This window comes from Ranitomeya variabilis, chromosome 1 (assembly GCF_051348905.1).
Source record: "Ranitomeya variabilis isolate aRanVar5 chromosome 1, aRanVar5.hap1, whole genome shotgun sequence".
NCBI classification, from domain to species: Eukaryota; Metazoa; Chordata; class Amphibia; order Anura; family Dendrobatidae; genus Ranitomeya; species Ranitomeya variabilis.
The window spans coordinates 361,487,029-361,501,734 of NC_135232.1; the positions used below are offsets into that span (position 1 = coordinate 361,487,029).

Below are 14,706 nucleotides of genomic sequence, written 5' to 3' on the forward strand. Positions count from 1 at the left end.
GAAAAATACGCAGCGATCCAACCTACGTGTGCACATACCCTCTTTGTAGAAGCGAACACTTCCATTAACATGACCTCATTTATTTTAGTAAACCAGAAGGAGATTGTTGCCTTGGTATCTTTTTTTTTTTTTTTTTTTTTTCCCATAGTAGGGGGATGCATGCTCTTGCAGTCACAATTAAGTGTATTCAGTGTCGGACTGGGGTGACAAGGGTCCACCAGTAACATTGACTGTGGGGGCACATTTTCACCTGCATTCAAATATTACACTACCCTCGTTCACAAATGTACCTATATCTCTATATAATAATACACTGGGTACTTTGGTTAATGAATGATGAGATGCTGCTTTTTATACACAGAGTGAATCAATTGAATTATGCCAAATAATGCCCATAGTGGGGTTGGGGGCCCACCGGGAGGATTCCCCTGTTATATGCTATGGGCCAGTCCGAGCCTGAGGGTATTCATATCAAATGTGTGTTCACAGTGATGGAGGAGGACGAGAGCTGGGTCCAGTTCTGAAATAATTTCTATGATTTTATGCATCCCCAGATGCAAAGGAGAGAGAAGCTTGCAGGACCATAAAATGTGTAACGGATCACCTGTACCTGTGTGCCTCGTATCAGAGGCAGACAGGGTTACGATATTGTTACAGTACACCAGAGCTGTGAGAACTACAGCAAATGTGTTTGCAAGAAGACAAATTTCAGTTCTCCTGTTCTGTGTTAATTGTCTCACACTGGAAACTCCCCCATTGATTTAAAATGACTCTAGAGTCTATCTTCCAGGCAGCATCCTCCCATAGCCTGGGCGAGGTAATTTACATATAAGAAAATGTGGATTTCTCTGGAATAAGACATCATTTCGCTGTTCTCAAGGTATCATTTTATTAAGCTTCCTATGACCTGGATGCACACATAGACAACTTTTTAAGAGGGACGATACTACTGACAAGATTCCCTTGTAAATGTATTTAAATACACTTTACTGATACAATAGGCCTGGGATCTTACCAATAGGTAAGCTGCTTGCATGGTGCTAATAGTTTACAGTAACACACCTTTACAAATTCTGACAGGTAGGATGACCAGAACAAAAATTGGCAATAACAGCCAGTGCAGAGCAACAACATAACTATTGTGTTAGTGTGTCATGAGCTTATCATCCTCTTGACAAAATCTATGTGAAAGTGTTCACAAACACATAACCCCTTGTTTGTCCTTGCTCTGGCACACAATGGAAAAGAAAATTGCATAAACGCATGCAGAAAACCATTCACCCATACAGCTGACATGAGACACAAGCTATGGATAAAAAAAAAAGGGCGTGACACGATGTATGATATTTTGCTATGATCACTTTCACAATAAAGTGTTCTTTAACCCCTTCACCCCCAAGGAAGGTTTGCACATTAATGACCGGGCCAATTTTTACAATTCTGACCACTGTCCCTTTATGAGGTTATAACTCTGGAAAGCTTCAACGGATCCCAGTGATTCTGACACTGTTTACTCGTGACATATTGTACTTCATGATAGTGGTAAAATTTCTTTGATACTACTTGCGTTTATTTGTGAAGGAAAAAAAAAGGAAATTTGGCGAAAATTTCGCAATTTGTTACACAATGTTACACAAAATACTTAATAAGTAACATTTCCAACATGTCTGCTTTACATCAGCACAATTTTGGAACCAAAAAATTTTTTTTTGTTAGGGAGTGATAAGGGTTAAAAGTTGACCAGCGATTTCTCATTTTTACAACACCATTTTTTTTTAGGGGCCACATCACATTTGAAGTCACTTTGAGGGGTCTATATGTTAGAAAATACCAAAAAGTTACACCATTATAAAAACTACACTCCTCAAGGTGCTCAAAACCACTTTTAAGAAGATTATTAACCCTTCAAGTGCTTCACAGGAATTTTTGGAATGTTTAAAAAAAAAAAATGAACATTTAACTTTTTTTTCACAAAAAAATTACTTCAGATCCAATTTTTACCAAGGGTAATAGAAGAAATTGGACCCCAAAAGTTGTACAATTTGTCCTGAGTACGCCGATACCCCATATGTGGGGGTAAACCACTGTTTGGGCACATGGCAGAGCTCAGAAGGGAAGGAGCGCCATTTGACTGTTCAATGCAGAATTGGCTGGAATTGAGATCGGATGCCATGTCACGTTTGGAGAGCCCCTGATGTGCCCAAACAGTGGATCCCCCCACAAGTAACACCATTTTGGAAAGTAGAACCCCTACTGAACTTATCTAGATGTGTGGTGAGCACTTTGAACCCCCAAGTGCTTCACAGAAGTTTATAATGTAGAGCCGTAAAAATAAAAAATCATTATTTTCACAAAAATGATCTTTTCGCCCCCAATTTTTTATTTTCCTAAGGGTAACAGGAGAAAGTGGACCCCAAAAGTTGTTGTGCAATTTGTCCTGAGTACGCTGACACTCCATATGTGAGGGGGAACCACCGTTTGGGTGCATAGCATGGCTTGGAAGGGAAGGAGCGCCATTTTGGAACGCTGACTTTGATGGAATGGTCTGCGGGCGTCACATTACGTTTGCAGAGCCCCTGATGTACCTAAACAGTAGAAACCCCCCACAAGTGACCCGATATTGGAAACTAGACCCCCCCAAGGAACTTATCTAGATTTGTTGTGAGAACTTTGAACCCCCAAGTGTTTCACTAAAGTTTATAATGTAGAGCAGTGAAAATAAAAAATCATTTTTTCCCACAAAAATGATTTTTTTAGCCCCCCCAATTTTTATTTTCCCAAGGGTAACCGGAGAAATGGGACGACAAAAGTTGTTGTCCAATTTGTCCTGAGTATGCTGATACCCCACATGTGGGGGTAAACCACTGTTTGGGCGCACTTCGGAGCTCGAAAGGGAAGAAGTGGCGTTTTAGAATGCAGACTTTGATGGAATGATCTACGGGCATCACGTTGCGTTTGCAGAGCCCCTGATGTGCTTAAACAGTGGAAACCCCCCAATTCTAACTCCGACCCTAACCCCAACACACCCTTAACCCTAATCCCAACCCTAACAACATCTCTAACCGCAACACACCCCTAACGCTAATCCCAACCCCGACACACCCCTAACCCCAACACACCCCTAACCCAACCGTAAACGTGATCTAAGCCCCAAGCCTAACTTAAGCCCCAAGCCTAACTTAAGCCCCAAGCCTAACTTAAGCCCCAAGCCTAACTTAAGCCCCAAGCCTAACTTAAGCCCCAAGCCTAACTTAAGCCCCAAGCCTAACTTAAGCCCCAAGCCTAACTTAAGCCCCAAGCCTAACTTAAGCCCCAACCCTAACCCTAATGGGAAAATGGAAATAATTTTTTTTTATTTTGTTATTTTTTCCTAACTAAGGCGGTGATAAAGGGGGGTGTGGTTTACTATTTATAGCGGGTTTTTATGTTTGGCAGCTGTCATACACTAAAAGACGCTTTTTATTGCAAAAAATAGTTTTTGCATCACCTCATTTTGAGAGCTATAATTTTTCCATATTTTGGTCCACAGTCATGTGAGGTCTTGTTTTTTGCGGGACGAGTTGACGTTTTTATTGGCAACATTTTCTGGCACATGACATTTTTTTATCACTTTTTATTCTGATTTTTGTTAGACAGAATGAACAAAAAGCAATTCGTGAATTTCTTTTGGGGGTGGGGCGTTTATACCGTTCCGCGTTTGGTAAAATTGGTAAAGCAGTTTTATTCTTCGGGTCAGTAAGATTGCAGCGATACCTCATTTATATCATTTTTTTGTGTTTGGCGCTTTTATACAATAAAAGCTATTTTATATTAAAAAATAATTATTTTTGCATCCCTTTATTCTGAGGGCTATAACTTTTTTTTTTTTTTTTTCTTCGCTGATGACGCTGTATGGCAGCTCGTTTTTTTGTGGGACAAGATGACGTTTTCAGAGGTACCATGTTCATATCCATCTTTTTGATCACGTGTTATTCCACTTTTTGTTCACGTGTTATTCCACTTTTTGTTCGGCGGTATGATGATAAAGCATTGTTTTTTGCCTCGTTTTTTTTTTTTTTACGGTGTTCACTGAAGGGGTTAACTAGTGGGAGAGTATTATAGGTCAGGCCGTTATGGACGCAGCGATACTAAATATGTGTACTTTTATTGTTTTTTTTTTTTATTTACATAGAGAAATGTATTTATTGGAACAATATTTATTTGTATTTTTTCTTTATTTAGGAATTTTTAAAAAAATATTTTTACAGTGATTTTTTTTTTATTTTTATTTTTTTACGTTTTTACTTTGTCCCATGGCGGGACATCACTATATTACGTCAGATCAGCGATCTGACAGGCAGTGCTGGAGGCTTGCCGGCGCCTGCTCACAGCAGGCGCTCCCAAGCCACCTCCCGGAAGTACCCCCGCGATGCCTATGCAGCATCAATAGTAAAAAGATGTAATGTTAAAAATAATGTAAAAAATAATAAGTCGTGATATTCTCACCTTTCGGCATCCCTCACCACGCTCTCCCGTTCCTCGCGATGCTCCCATTCCCAATAATGCCTAGCGGCAATGACCTCAGATGACGTAACATCTCGCGAGACCGCACGTCATCACAGGTCATTGCCACAAAGCATCACTGGGAACGGAAGCATCGCGAGGAGCGGGAAATCTGCGAGGGACGCTGGAAGGTGAGAATATCACGATTTATTATTTTAATTATTTTTTTTTTTTTAAACAATTATATGGTTCCCAGGGCCTGGAGGAGAGTCTCCTCTCCTCCACCCTGGGTACCAACCGCACATGATCCGCTTACTTCCCGCATGGTGGGCATAGCCACATGCGGAAAGTAAGCGGATCAATGCATTCCTATGTGTGCGGAATACCCGTGATTCCGCACAAGGAATGAACATGCTGCGTTTTTTTCCGGAATGCGATTCCGCTGCAGAAAAAAACGCAACGTGCACAAAAATTGCGGATTGCATTCGAATAGGATGCTTAATGTATGCTTTTTTCACAGTTTTATCGCGTTTTTATAGCGAAAAACCGTGAAAAATCCTGAATGTGTGCACATAGCCTAAAACAAGGTTTTAAATAATCACAAAATAATAAAGAAAAAAGAAAAAATATATTGTACCCATCAGTAAATATTATTATGAAAGAAATTAAAGAAACAATAAAACTACACTTATTTGGTTGCACAGTGTCCGGATCGACCCAACCTATAAAACTGTCCCAACAGTTAACCCTTTTAAAGGGAACTTGTCACCTGAATTTGGCGGGACCAGTTTCGGGTCATATGGGCGGGGTTTTTGGGTGTTTGATTCACCCTTTCCTTACCCGCTGGCTGCATGCTGGCCGCAATATTGGATTGAAGTTCATTCTCTGTCCTCCGGAGTACACGCCAGCGCAAGGCAATATGATCACTGCACCCCTAGATGATTTCATTGGGGAGCGTAGTTTGTAAAATGAGTTCACATATACAGGATTTCTGTTCTGGCACCTCAGGGGCTTTGCCAATGTGACATGGCGCCCTCAAACCATTCCAGCAAAATCTGAACTCCAATATGGTGCGATTTCTCTTCTTACACTTGTGAAAAATGCAAAATTGTGGGGAAAATCAGATTTTTTTTTTTATTTTTTTTTAATATATATATTTTCATGTCTCAACGTTGGGTCATTCCATATCAAGTGATCCAAATATGAATATTTTTTTTACCTGACGTCTTTAGATTTTTTTTATTGTTTGTTTTTATGAAGTACAATTTTTAGTTAATTACAAATTAAAAGTTTTGAATTTTTTTCTTCATCAGTTAATTTTTTACAGATTTCTAAAGTTTCAAAAAAGCGCAGATTTTGGCCTGGTATGGCTTTACATTTTTTATCATATCTCAGGCTAGAATTAAGATAGAGTTGGGAGAGGCATCATTTTTCTCAGAACGGTACCGGCTTTCATTTGATATGTCACAAGACAATGTTTCTTTATATTTTGTTTTGGAGAAATCAAATTAAAAATTTTGATGCGCAATTCTGAAAAAAACGTATGTTTTAAAATTGTGAAAACATGCATGTGTGTTACTCGTGTCCTTGTTTATATTTGTACAGGGATTCAACTTGGGATCTATCAAATTTGTATTTTTTTTTAAGCCTTGAATCATCTGATTTTATGTTTGTGTGAGTTTCTTCCTTTTTTTCTTTTCAAATTACAACTTATTGCATTCAACATTTATATGCAACAATAAAGAAACACAAAAAACAAATACCGAAGTGCCAGAATAAATACATCTTAATCATCATAACACAACTTGCTCAGCATTTTCAACCTGAATGCATTGAACAAGCCAAAAGATAAAAGGTGATCATATCCTCAAGTGTGGTTTTCTAAATACAGTCTCGTCCTAATTATATGTTAAAAACAAGATTAAAAGAACCAATATTTTTACCACCTCTTTATACATGGAACAATTTTTTTCTATTATATCACTAAACATGTCATTTATGAAGTGGTTAAGAAGAATAGTACAGTAGTTAAATCCTCGCTCTATAAAATATGAACTAATCATGCAATTAATAGTAGGTTTATACACTGGCCTTCTGTCATCAATGTGTCCCTTCTAGTGGGTGAAATGTCATCTTGTCCATAAGCGCTCACTAGCAATTGCCGTTTCCTTTTGTGTCAGGGTATGGACGGCCTGTCATGGTGTTCGGCTCCACCTGAGTTAATATCGGATTTTGTTCACTTTTGCAATGTCTGGTTTTCTTGGATACACAAATGATGGCGCTGGACCAGAAGGTGCAGGTCCGATCATATTCACAGGTCACATAGCCAGTTGTGTCATCCACATCGATCTTGTGCTGCATTCTACCACTTCATGGACGTCACTGTCTTTATTTCCACTACATAGGATGACAGTCCGGTATTGCCGAGTCCCTGTGATGGGTTCTGCTTCCTGTAACTAATGTTATAACACTCTCCTCCTTCCCGTAGTCCTGGTTTGTACAATAAATGAACTGGATGTTGAGTATTTTTCTCCCTACATTTGAGGAGTTGCATCCGTGTTAAGATTTGGTGTGAATACGGCCTCTGGAGACCCGAGCTGCCGGCCTGTCATCTGCTCTGCCGTCACCGTCTACCCCTGGTCATTCTCAGCCCTAACAAAGCTTCTCCTCTGTCCTCTCCTGCTTCTAAGCTCTAACATAATAAAATAATACCGTAACATCTAAAAGTCATGGATTATTTGGTAAATATGGACCCCACACTTCTACACCACAGGCTGAACAGATCTGAATTTGGGATTTTCGAACTGACACTGTAATAGTTTTATTTTTTTAAATGTGATCCCATCAGGATCCCAACATGTATTTTGGTACAGATGTGGCTAGGAGTATAACAGGCACATGTGCAGTTTTTGAATTTTTTACATTAAACGTTTTTTTCGGAAATGCGTTTTAAAGTTTTGCGTTTGCTTTCACATGGGTAAAATATTATAAAAGATACTCTTGTGACATATCTGGTGAAAGCCTGTACAGTTCTGAGTAGAATGGTGTTTATTTGGTTTCTCTATCTTTTTTCTAGCCTGAGTTATGAGGAGAAATGTAAAGGCAGGCAACACCAAAATTCGCACTTTTTCCGAACTTTGAAAATCAATTAAGAAAAAAAATTTCTAGAATTTTTTCTTCTTCACATTTTGCATTCTCTGACACACTATTACCAAATAACAAAATCTCAAAAGAATTAAAAATATAGAGGTAAAAATCATTGGTTCACTTTTCATGGAATGACCCTATTATAAACTTCTGTGAAGCATCTGGGGGCTGAGCGTGCTCAACACACATCTAAAGAAGTTCCCTGAGGGGGGTCTAGTTTCCAAAATGGGGTCACTTGTGGGGTTTCAAAAAGTCAAATGGCTCTCCTTCCCTTGCAAGTTCTGCTGTGCGCCCAAACAATGGTTTCTCCACACATATGGAGTATTGGCATGCTCAGTAGAAATTGTAAAACAAATTTTGGGGTACATTTTTGCTTGTTACCCTTTCGAAAATTAAAAATGTTTTGATCTAAAGTAAAATTTTTCTGACCATAAGTTAAATGTTATTTTTTTTCCTTCCGCATTCCAAAAATTCCTGTGAGCACCTAAAGGGTTAATTAAGTTCTTGAATGTGGTTTTGAGCACCTTGAGGGTATGTGCACACGCTGCGGATCCGCAGCGGATTGGCCGCTGTGGATTCGCAGCAGTTTTCCATGAGTTTACAGTACCATGTAAACCTATGGAAAACCAAATCTGCAGTGCCCATGCTGCGAAAAATACCGCACGGAAACGCTGTGTTTATTCTGCAGCATGTCAATTCTTTGTGCGGATTCCACAGCGGTTTACACCTGCTCCATAATAGGAATCCGCTGGTGGAATCTGCCGAAAAAACGCTGAAATTCCGCAGTAAATCCGCAATGCTGATTTACCAAAGTCAGTGCGGAAAAATCCACGCACCTTTCCGCAACATGTGCACATACCCTGAGGAGTGCAGCTTATAGAATGGTGTCACTTTTGGTTATATAGGCCCCTCAGTCACTTCAAATATGGTCCCTATAAAAATGGTTTTGTAAATTTTGTTGGAAAAATAAGAAATCGTTGGTCAACTTTCAATCCTTTATAACTTCCTAACAAAAATAGTGATACTTCAAAAATTATGCTGATGTAAAGTTGACATGTGGGAAATTTAATTTATTAACTATTTTATGTGACATATCTATCTGACACAAGTCAGATAGAATCAATTTTGCCACAGTCATAAAGTACAATATGGAACGATAAAACAGTCTCAGAATCAGTGGGATCTGCTGAAGCGTTCTAGTTAGTTATTATCACATAAAAGTAACACTGGTAAGAATTGTAAACTTTGGCCCAGTCATGAAAGTGAAAACAGGCTCGGGGTTGAAGGGGTTAATGAACATGTACAGCAACATGTAACAGTACGGTTGGTAATTGCCCTGGCACTCACATTCACATTCATACTCAGAAGAATATAACTGATCACAATCAAACAATTCACAGGCACCTACACAATTTGCACTCGTCAAAGGAATTGTGCTCATGACATAAGTACTAATGAATGCATGTGTCTGAGCAGTTATGTCTGGAATTGATTCTTTCAGACAAAATATTTTTTGTAATCCTATGCATTTCTTCTTGTTTCTCTTGTAATTGCTCCTGTCTTTTTAGTCCTATCAAGAGACAGCTGCCGTTCTGTTATTCCAGTCCGTGCTGATGTTGGAAGTACGGGCTACTGATCCAAGGGGTTGGTAGCAGCACTCTCACTACTGCAGCCTGTAAATGATGGCTGTGGCAGCTACAAAGAGGCATTTCTAGACCTGAGGAGGATGAATTACAGCTGTGTTTTGTTAATTGTAGATGTCTGTGAGCCTGTGATGAGATAACAATGTATCTTTTGGAGCACAATATTTCATATTTATTTACATCGCACTGTCAAAATATAACAAAAAGAATAAAAGATTTTTTTTTGTTTTTGGACTTAAAAATATACTTCCATGAGAAATGGATTATTAAGAACTATCCATTTTTATATAACACCTATAAAACTCCATTCTAGAATCCAAAGAGGAAGTTTCTATGAATTATCAATGGTAATGTTTTGTCTGAGTTCGCTGTTCTTGACTTGCACGTCTTCCAGTGCGCTGCATACAGTGCTTAGTGGCTGATAAATTTGAAACCTTAAGAGACCGCACACACTATCCAAAGCCAAAATAGACCATGAACTTACTGTGATGAAAGGAGGGAGAAAATGGAATGAGACTATAGTACATATTGTTACCAAAATAGGTGCCACAAGTCCCTTGAAATTGCTTCTTTCTTGAACCCATAGATTTATGATTGATGTTTCCTGGTTTTCCATTGTGCTGTAGAATAAAGTGGTGCCAAGTAGAAATCCAATAGAAGGAAGCAGCCAGTCAAAGGTTCTGCTTTTATTAATAAGTGTAAAGAGGCAATGCCATTCCCTCTGGTCACATTCTGATTGTATTTCGACACATCCTGGAATCATATGTGCGCCATATGAAGCCGCAATTAGCCAACAAGTCAAACTGAGAAGACGAGACTGTACAGAGAGAGATGTTTCAGCCATGGGTTTGCCACTCCGTGATCGACTCCACTCTTCGCTGAAACATATCCATGGGATCAGCAGAGGAATATATCGATAGGTCTCATTTTGAAAGGATAAAAATCTCAGGAAAACCACATCTGTGCTGGGAGACAGTAACCAGCCACTAAACCATGAACATAAAAAGAATCCTGTAATAGAAGAGTAGAGCGTTAGAATACAACTACATTGTGAGCACTTCAAATTCCCAAAGCATGTTAGATCTATGGTAGGATATGAAGTTCAAGGTGGGGTGAGGTGGGAAGCATTCTCCCTGGGCTTTTCATCTTTTCAACATTCTTTTTAAACTAGTTTTTTTAATATTGCCTTTTTTTTCCCATTTATTGTTTCTAAGTTCAAGCACCAAAATGTTTTCACTAATTGTGTATATAAATGGAGAGAAATGTCAATCCTTACCACATCTATTACAAAGCAGAAGATAGTTCATTGTTTATGGACCCAGTGATCCCCAGCATTCCCATAAAAAAATTGGCACAACCTTTTTAACAAGGAAAAGATGATTGCAGCTCTTTGAGTGATCCCACCACCATCTATTTTCCCATACTTTCTCTAATGGCTGTGCCTAATAATGCTGTTGAGGCCACTTTACAGATCCATGAGGCCTATATGAGACTGCCAGGTTTGGGAAAGGAGACCCATGCCCAGTCTATACTTTGGCTGCGGAACACAGATGTGTGAAACTGTTCCCAGTCCTGTACCCTTGTACAGCCACTGCCATATAATTAGGAGGACTAGGCGTTCATCGTAGTGCCAGATCTCCTACAAAGAGCTGATCTAATATTGAAGGCCTGCCCAAAGGAGACTTGAAAACTCTTTTAGTAACTCGCCTGATAAAAGGTGATAATGTGACTTGATAAATTACCATTTGTTATGCTTTACTCAGATGTCAAATGTATCAGAAACAGCCTTGTACGTATTACACTGTGGCACCAGAATGGCAAGGCTGTTACTGCTGTCATTAAAGTGCTGGTAGTTGTTATCTAATGAGTATAAAGCAAGTTGTAATCGGTGCGTTACGACAGTATGTATACCAGGAACAGGTAATGTAAGTAATGTCCTCGCATAAAAGGGCATTTACTTGGTGAATTTAGAATTACTTCTGAGTATTACTTCAATACCTTTTTTCAGAACTTGTTCAGAGATGGCATCAACAGTTGAATACACTTTCCAAAACGAAGACCTTTAATATATGATGTGATAATGTATTACTATATCTTTGGAAATGTCAGAGGATGGGTCAATAAAGATAAGCACCTAGTCAAAGTCCAAATTAGCATGTGTTACCAAGGTAAAGCCGAATACTAGATGTTCACAGGGAATACTGTTAGTTGGCCTTTTAGCATAGTAATGGAGAGAACACTAGGTTAATCATGGAGGCAGTGTACAAGCAATAATTCCCATCCATTTTTCACTGAGCTCTGCATTTGGATTCTCAGAAGTCAGTGTCAAAATCAATAAATGGTAAAACTTGTAGAAGATGCATTCGGCGGTCTCAGCAACCATAGTAATCCGATAGTAAAATAAAGTCATATGTATGTGACCCGTACAATACATGGTGACATGTGACTGGCTAAAACGCAGACTGTTCTTGCTCAGATGTCTAGTGTGACTATCAGTGTGCTGTATGGCAGGTGGCTGGAGGAACAGCATTTATTTTTAAGCATTCACCTTTGAGAACCACAATAGGAGTTTACAGTGCATGTACAGTGTATGTTTGTTCTGTAATCAGCCCCTGTTTATAATACAGTAGTAGGAACTTTATGTACACAAAGGTCGTAAATAGGTGCCAACGAACCCTACAAATAACTTCTAAATCCGTCTTTAAAAGGATCCTAGGCGTTGTACAAAGCCGCAAAATTAAAAGGCCGACTTACCTGTGATGACTGTATCTGTCATTAGCAGGATGAGCAGAGAAATGATAGATGATTGACTGTGAGCTTCTCGCAGGAAAAGGAATGGCAAGAAATTGTAGCAGCATTTTCCAAGCTGCATACATAGGACAGCCAATTGTATCTCCATTCTGAACTCTTAGAGTACCAGGTTCACATGCAAACTTTATGTAATTTCTTGGCAGTAGATGCAAGACTCACAAGTTCTTGATTGTCTTCTCAGAGCAGGTTCTTTCTATGTCACATTATTGTTTTTTCTTGGCATAAACTTGTTTGTCTAGGTTGTTTTTTCCTTCTTTTCTCCCCTTCTTTTCTCTTGTTACTCTTTTTTCCGCATTTACAAATCAATAGTATCTGGTTTTGATGGCTTTGGGACAATGACCCAGTGTTTGTCCTGATCGGAGCTCATCTGAGCTGTCTGAGCTTACACCTCTCCCTCTGGTTGCATGTTTGTTCTTAAGGTAATTATCCTGTAGAGCAGGTAGATCTGCCAGATCAGGTGGAGGCTGTCACACTCCCCTTCAGTTGCCTCCTGGCAACGCCTTCTGCTCATAAACTGTCTTTTGGTGACCCACCCACCTGACTGGTTCCAGTGTTGGCATATGTTCAGGGATACTAGTCACACTAGAAATAACTAGGAGCAAATATTTCATATTCATTGTCCTTCCCAACGAAATAAAAGATCTCCTTTTTGATTTGTTTAAAATGTTTCTTTTAGTTTTTAATGAAGTAGAAAGTCGGTATAATTTTTTTTTTTTTTGCCCTGTACTGAAAAAGAATGACAACAGAAAGATTCAGACATTTACTAATGTGACAATAACTTTTTATCCTGCATTGTGGCCGTTCCCAGTAAAACTGCAGTTTTTGTCTTGATTTTTGAAAATCCTTACAAAACAGTGCAGATGTACTAGACTATGGCCACAATATGTGAACACAGCCTTAAAGGGCACCTGTCACCCCGTTTTTTCAGTATGAGATAAAAATACTGTTAAATAGGGCCTGAGCTGTGCATTACAACAGTGTATTTTGTGGACCCCGATTCCCCACCTATGCTGCCAAAATACATTACCAAAGTAGCCGTTTTCGCCTGTCAATCAGGCTGGTCTGGTCAAAAGGGCGTGGTGTCTTCCCCCAGATCTTGCTTAGTTTTCCGTTGGTGGCGTAGTGATTTGCGCATGCCCAAGGTCCCGAATCCACTGCACAGGGGAGTTAAAAGAGCGCGATGTGCACTATTTCATTGGTGATCGTGGGGGCGGCCATCTTCCTTTGGCCGCGCGTGCGCAGATGGAGATCGCGGCGGCCATTTTCCTGAAGCAGAGTTCGCATCTCGGCTTCAGGAAAATGGCCGCCGCGATCTCCATCTGCGCACGTGCGGCATCCCGCGGCCATTTTCCTGAAGCCCCAGGCAGCAGAGCGCTCGATCTGCACACGCGCGGCCACAGGAAGATGGCCGCCCCCACCGATCACCAGGGGAATAGCGCAGATCGCGCTCTTTTCCCTCCCCTGTGCAGTGGATTCTGGACTTGGGCATGCGCACACCACTACGCCACCAACGGAAAACTAAGCAAGATCTGGGGGAAGACACCACGCCCATCTGACCAGACCAGCCTGATTGACAGGCGAAAACGGCTACTTTGGTAACGTATTTTGGCAGCATAGGTGGGGAATCGGGGTCCACAAAATACACTGTTGTAATGCACAGCTCAGGCCCTATTTAACAGTATTTTTATCTCATACTGAAAAAACGGGGTGACAGGTGCCCTTTAAGGTACATTTACATGGACTTATAAACGGCACAATGCGAACGCCGAGTGATAAGTTTACTGGTAAACTCCCAAACATAGGCCGACCAAAGGAAATGATGCGCACTGAATGATCTGTGCTAGATGGCTCAATGTACCATTGTTCTTGAGTGTGTGAATCCTGTTTACACAGGATGATGCACCTCCGGGAGCAATGATTTTTAACAACGGTTGTTCATGATCATCTTGCAGTGTAAATGCAGCCTGTAATTGTATTGCTGCTTTAAGTAACATATTCATTTAAGCATGCTAATAAGTGTGATTCTGACTTGCAAATGTTTAAGCATAGATAAGCTTGTTAATTAAAACACACCTAACTATACAGATGCACAGACTGGCATACCTACCATGTGTCACGCCTTTGGCAGGACAGTCCTTTCTTTTGACCCAACACCCTTGCTTCCCGATTTGCCCTTATATGGCCCACTTTTGATCTGACAAACAGATTTGCGTTATTCAATTTCTATATTGCTGCAAGAAAAAGTTTGTCTAATTCCTAACCATATAGTGTACCCCAATGTATATATTTTTATGGCCTATTGAAGATTGAGCCTGTAGATAGATGTAGCCGATCCATGAAATAAATCCGTCTGTCACACAATAAAGTGCCCCACTTGCCCCATTCAACTATTGAGAGTTACATCTAAAGGTACCGTCACACTCAGCGACGCTGCGGCGATATAGACAACGAGCCGACCTAAACTAGATCGCTGGAGCGTCGCTGTTTAGGTCGCTGTAGAGACGTCAAACACAGCAACTCCAGAACGATGCAGGAGCGATCCTGTGACGTAACGGCGACTCACTTCTCATTCTCGCTGGTTGTTAGCTCCATGTCAAACAGCCGGAGTGTACCGACTGTATAG

General features: G+C 40.1%; 1 protein-coding gene across 2 annotated transcripts in view; it reads left to right on the forward strand.

Annotated features, from left to right (window-relative positions):
* Positions 1-14,706, forward strand: part of IPO4 (importin 4) — a 359,020-nt gene that overhangs the window by 263,524 nt on the left and 80,790 nt on the right. The gene's annotated exons all lie outside the window — the stretch shown is intronic.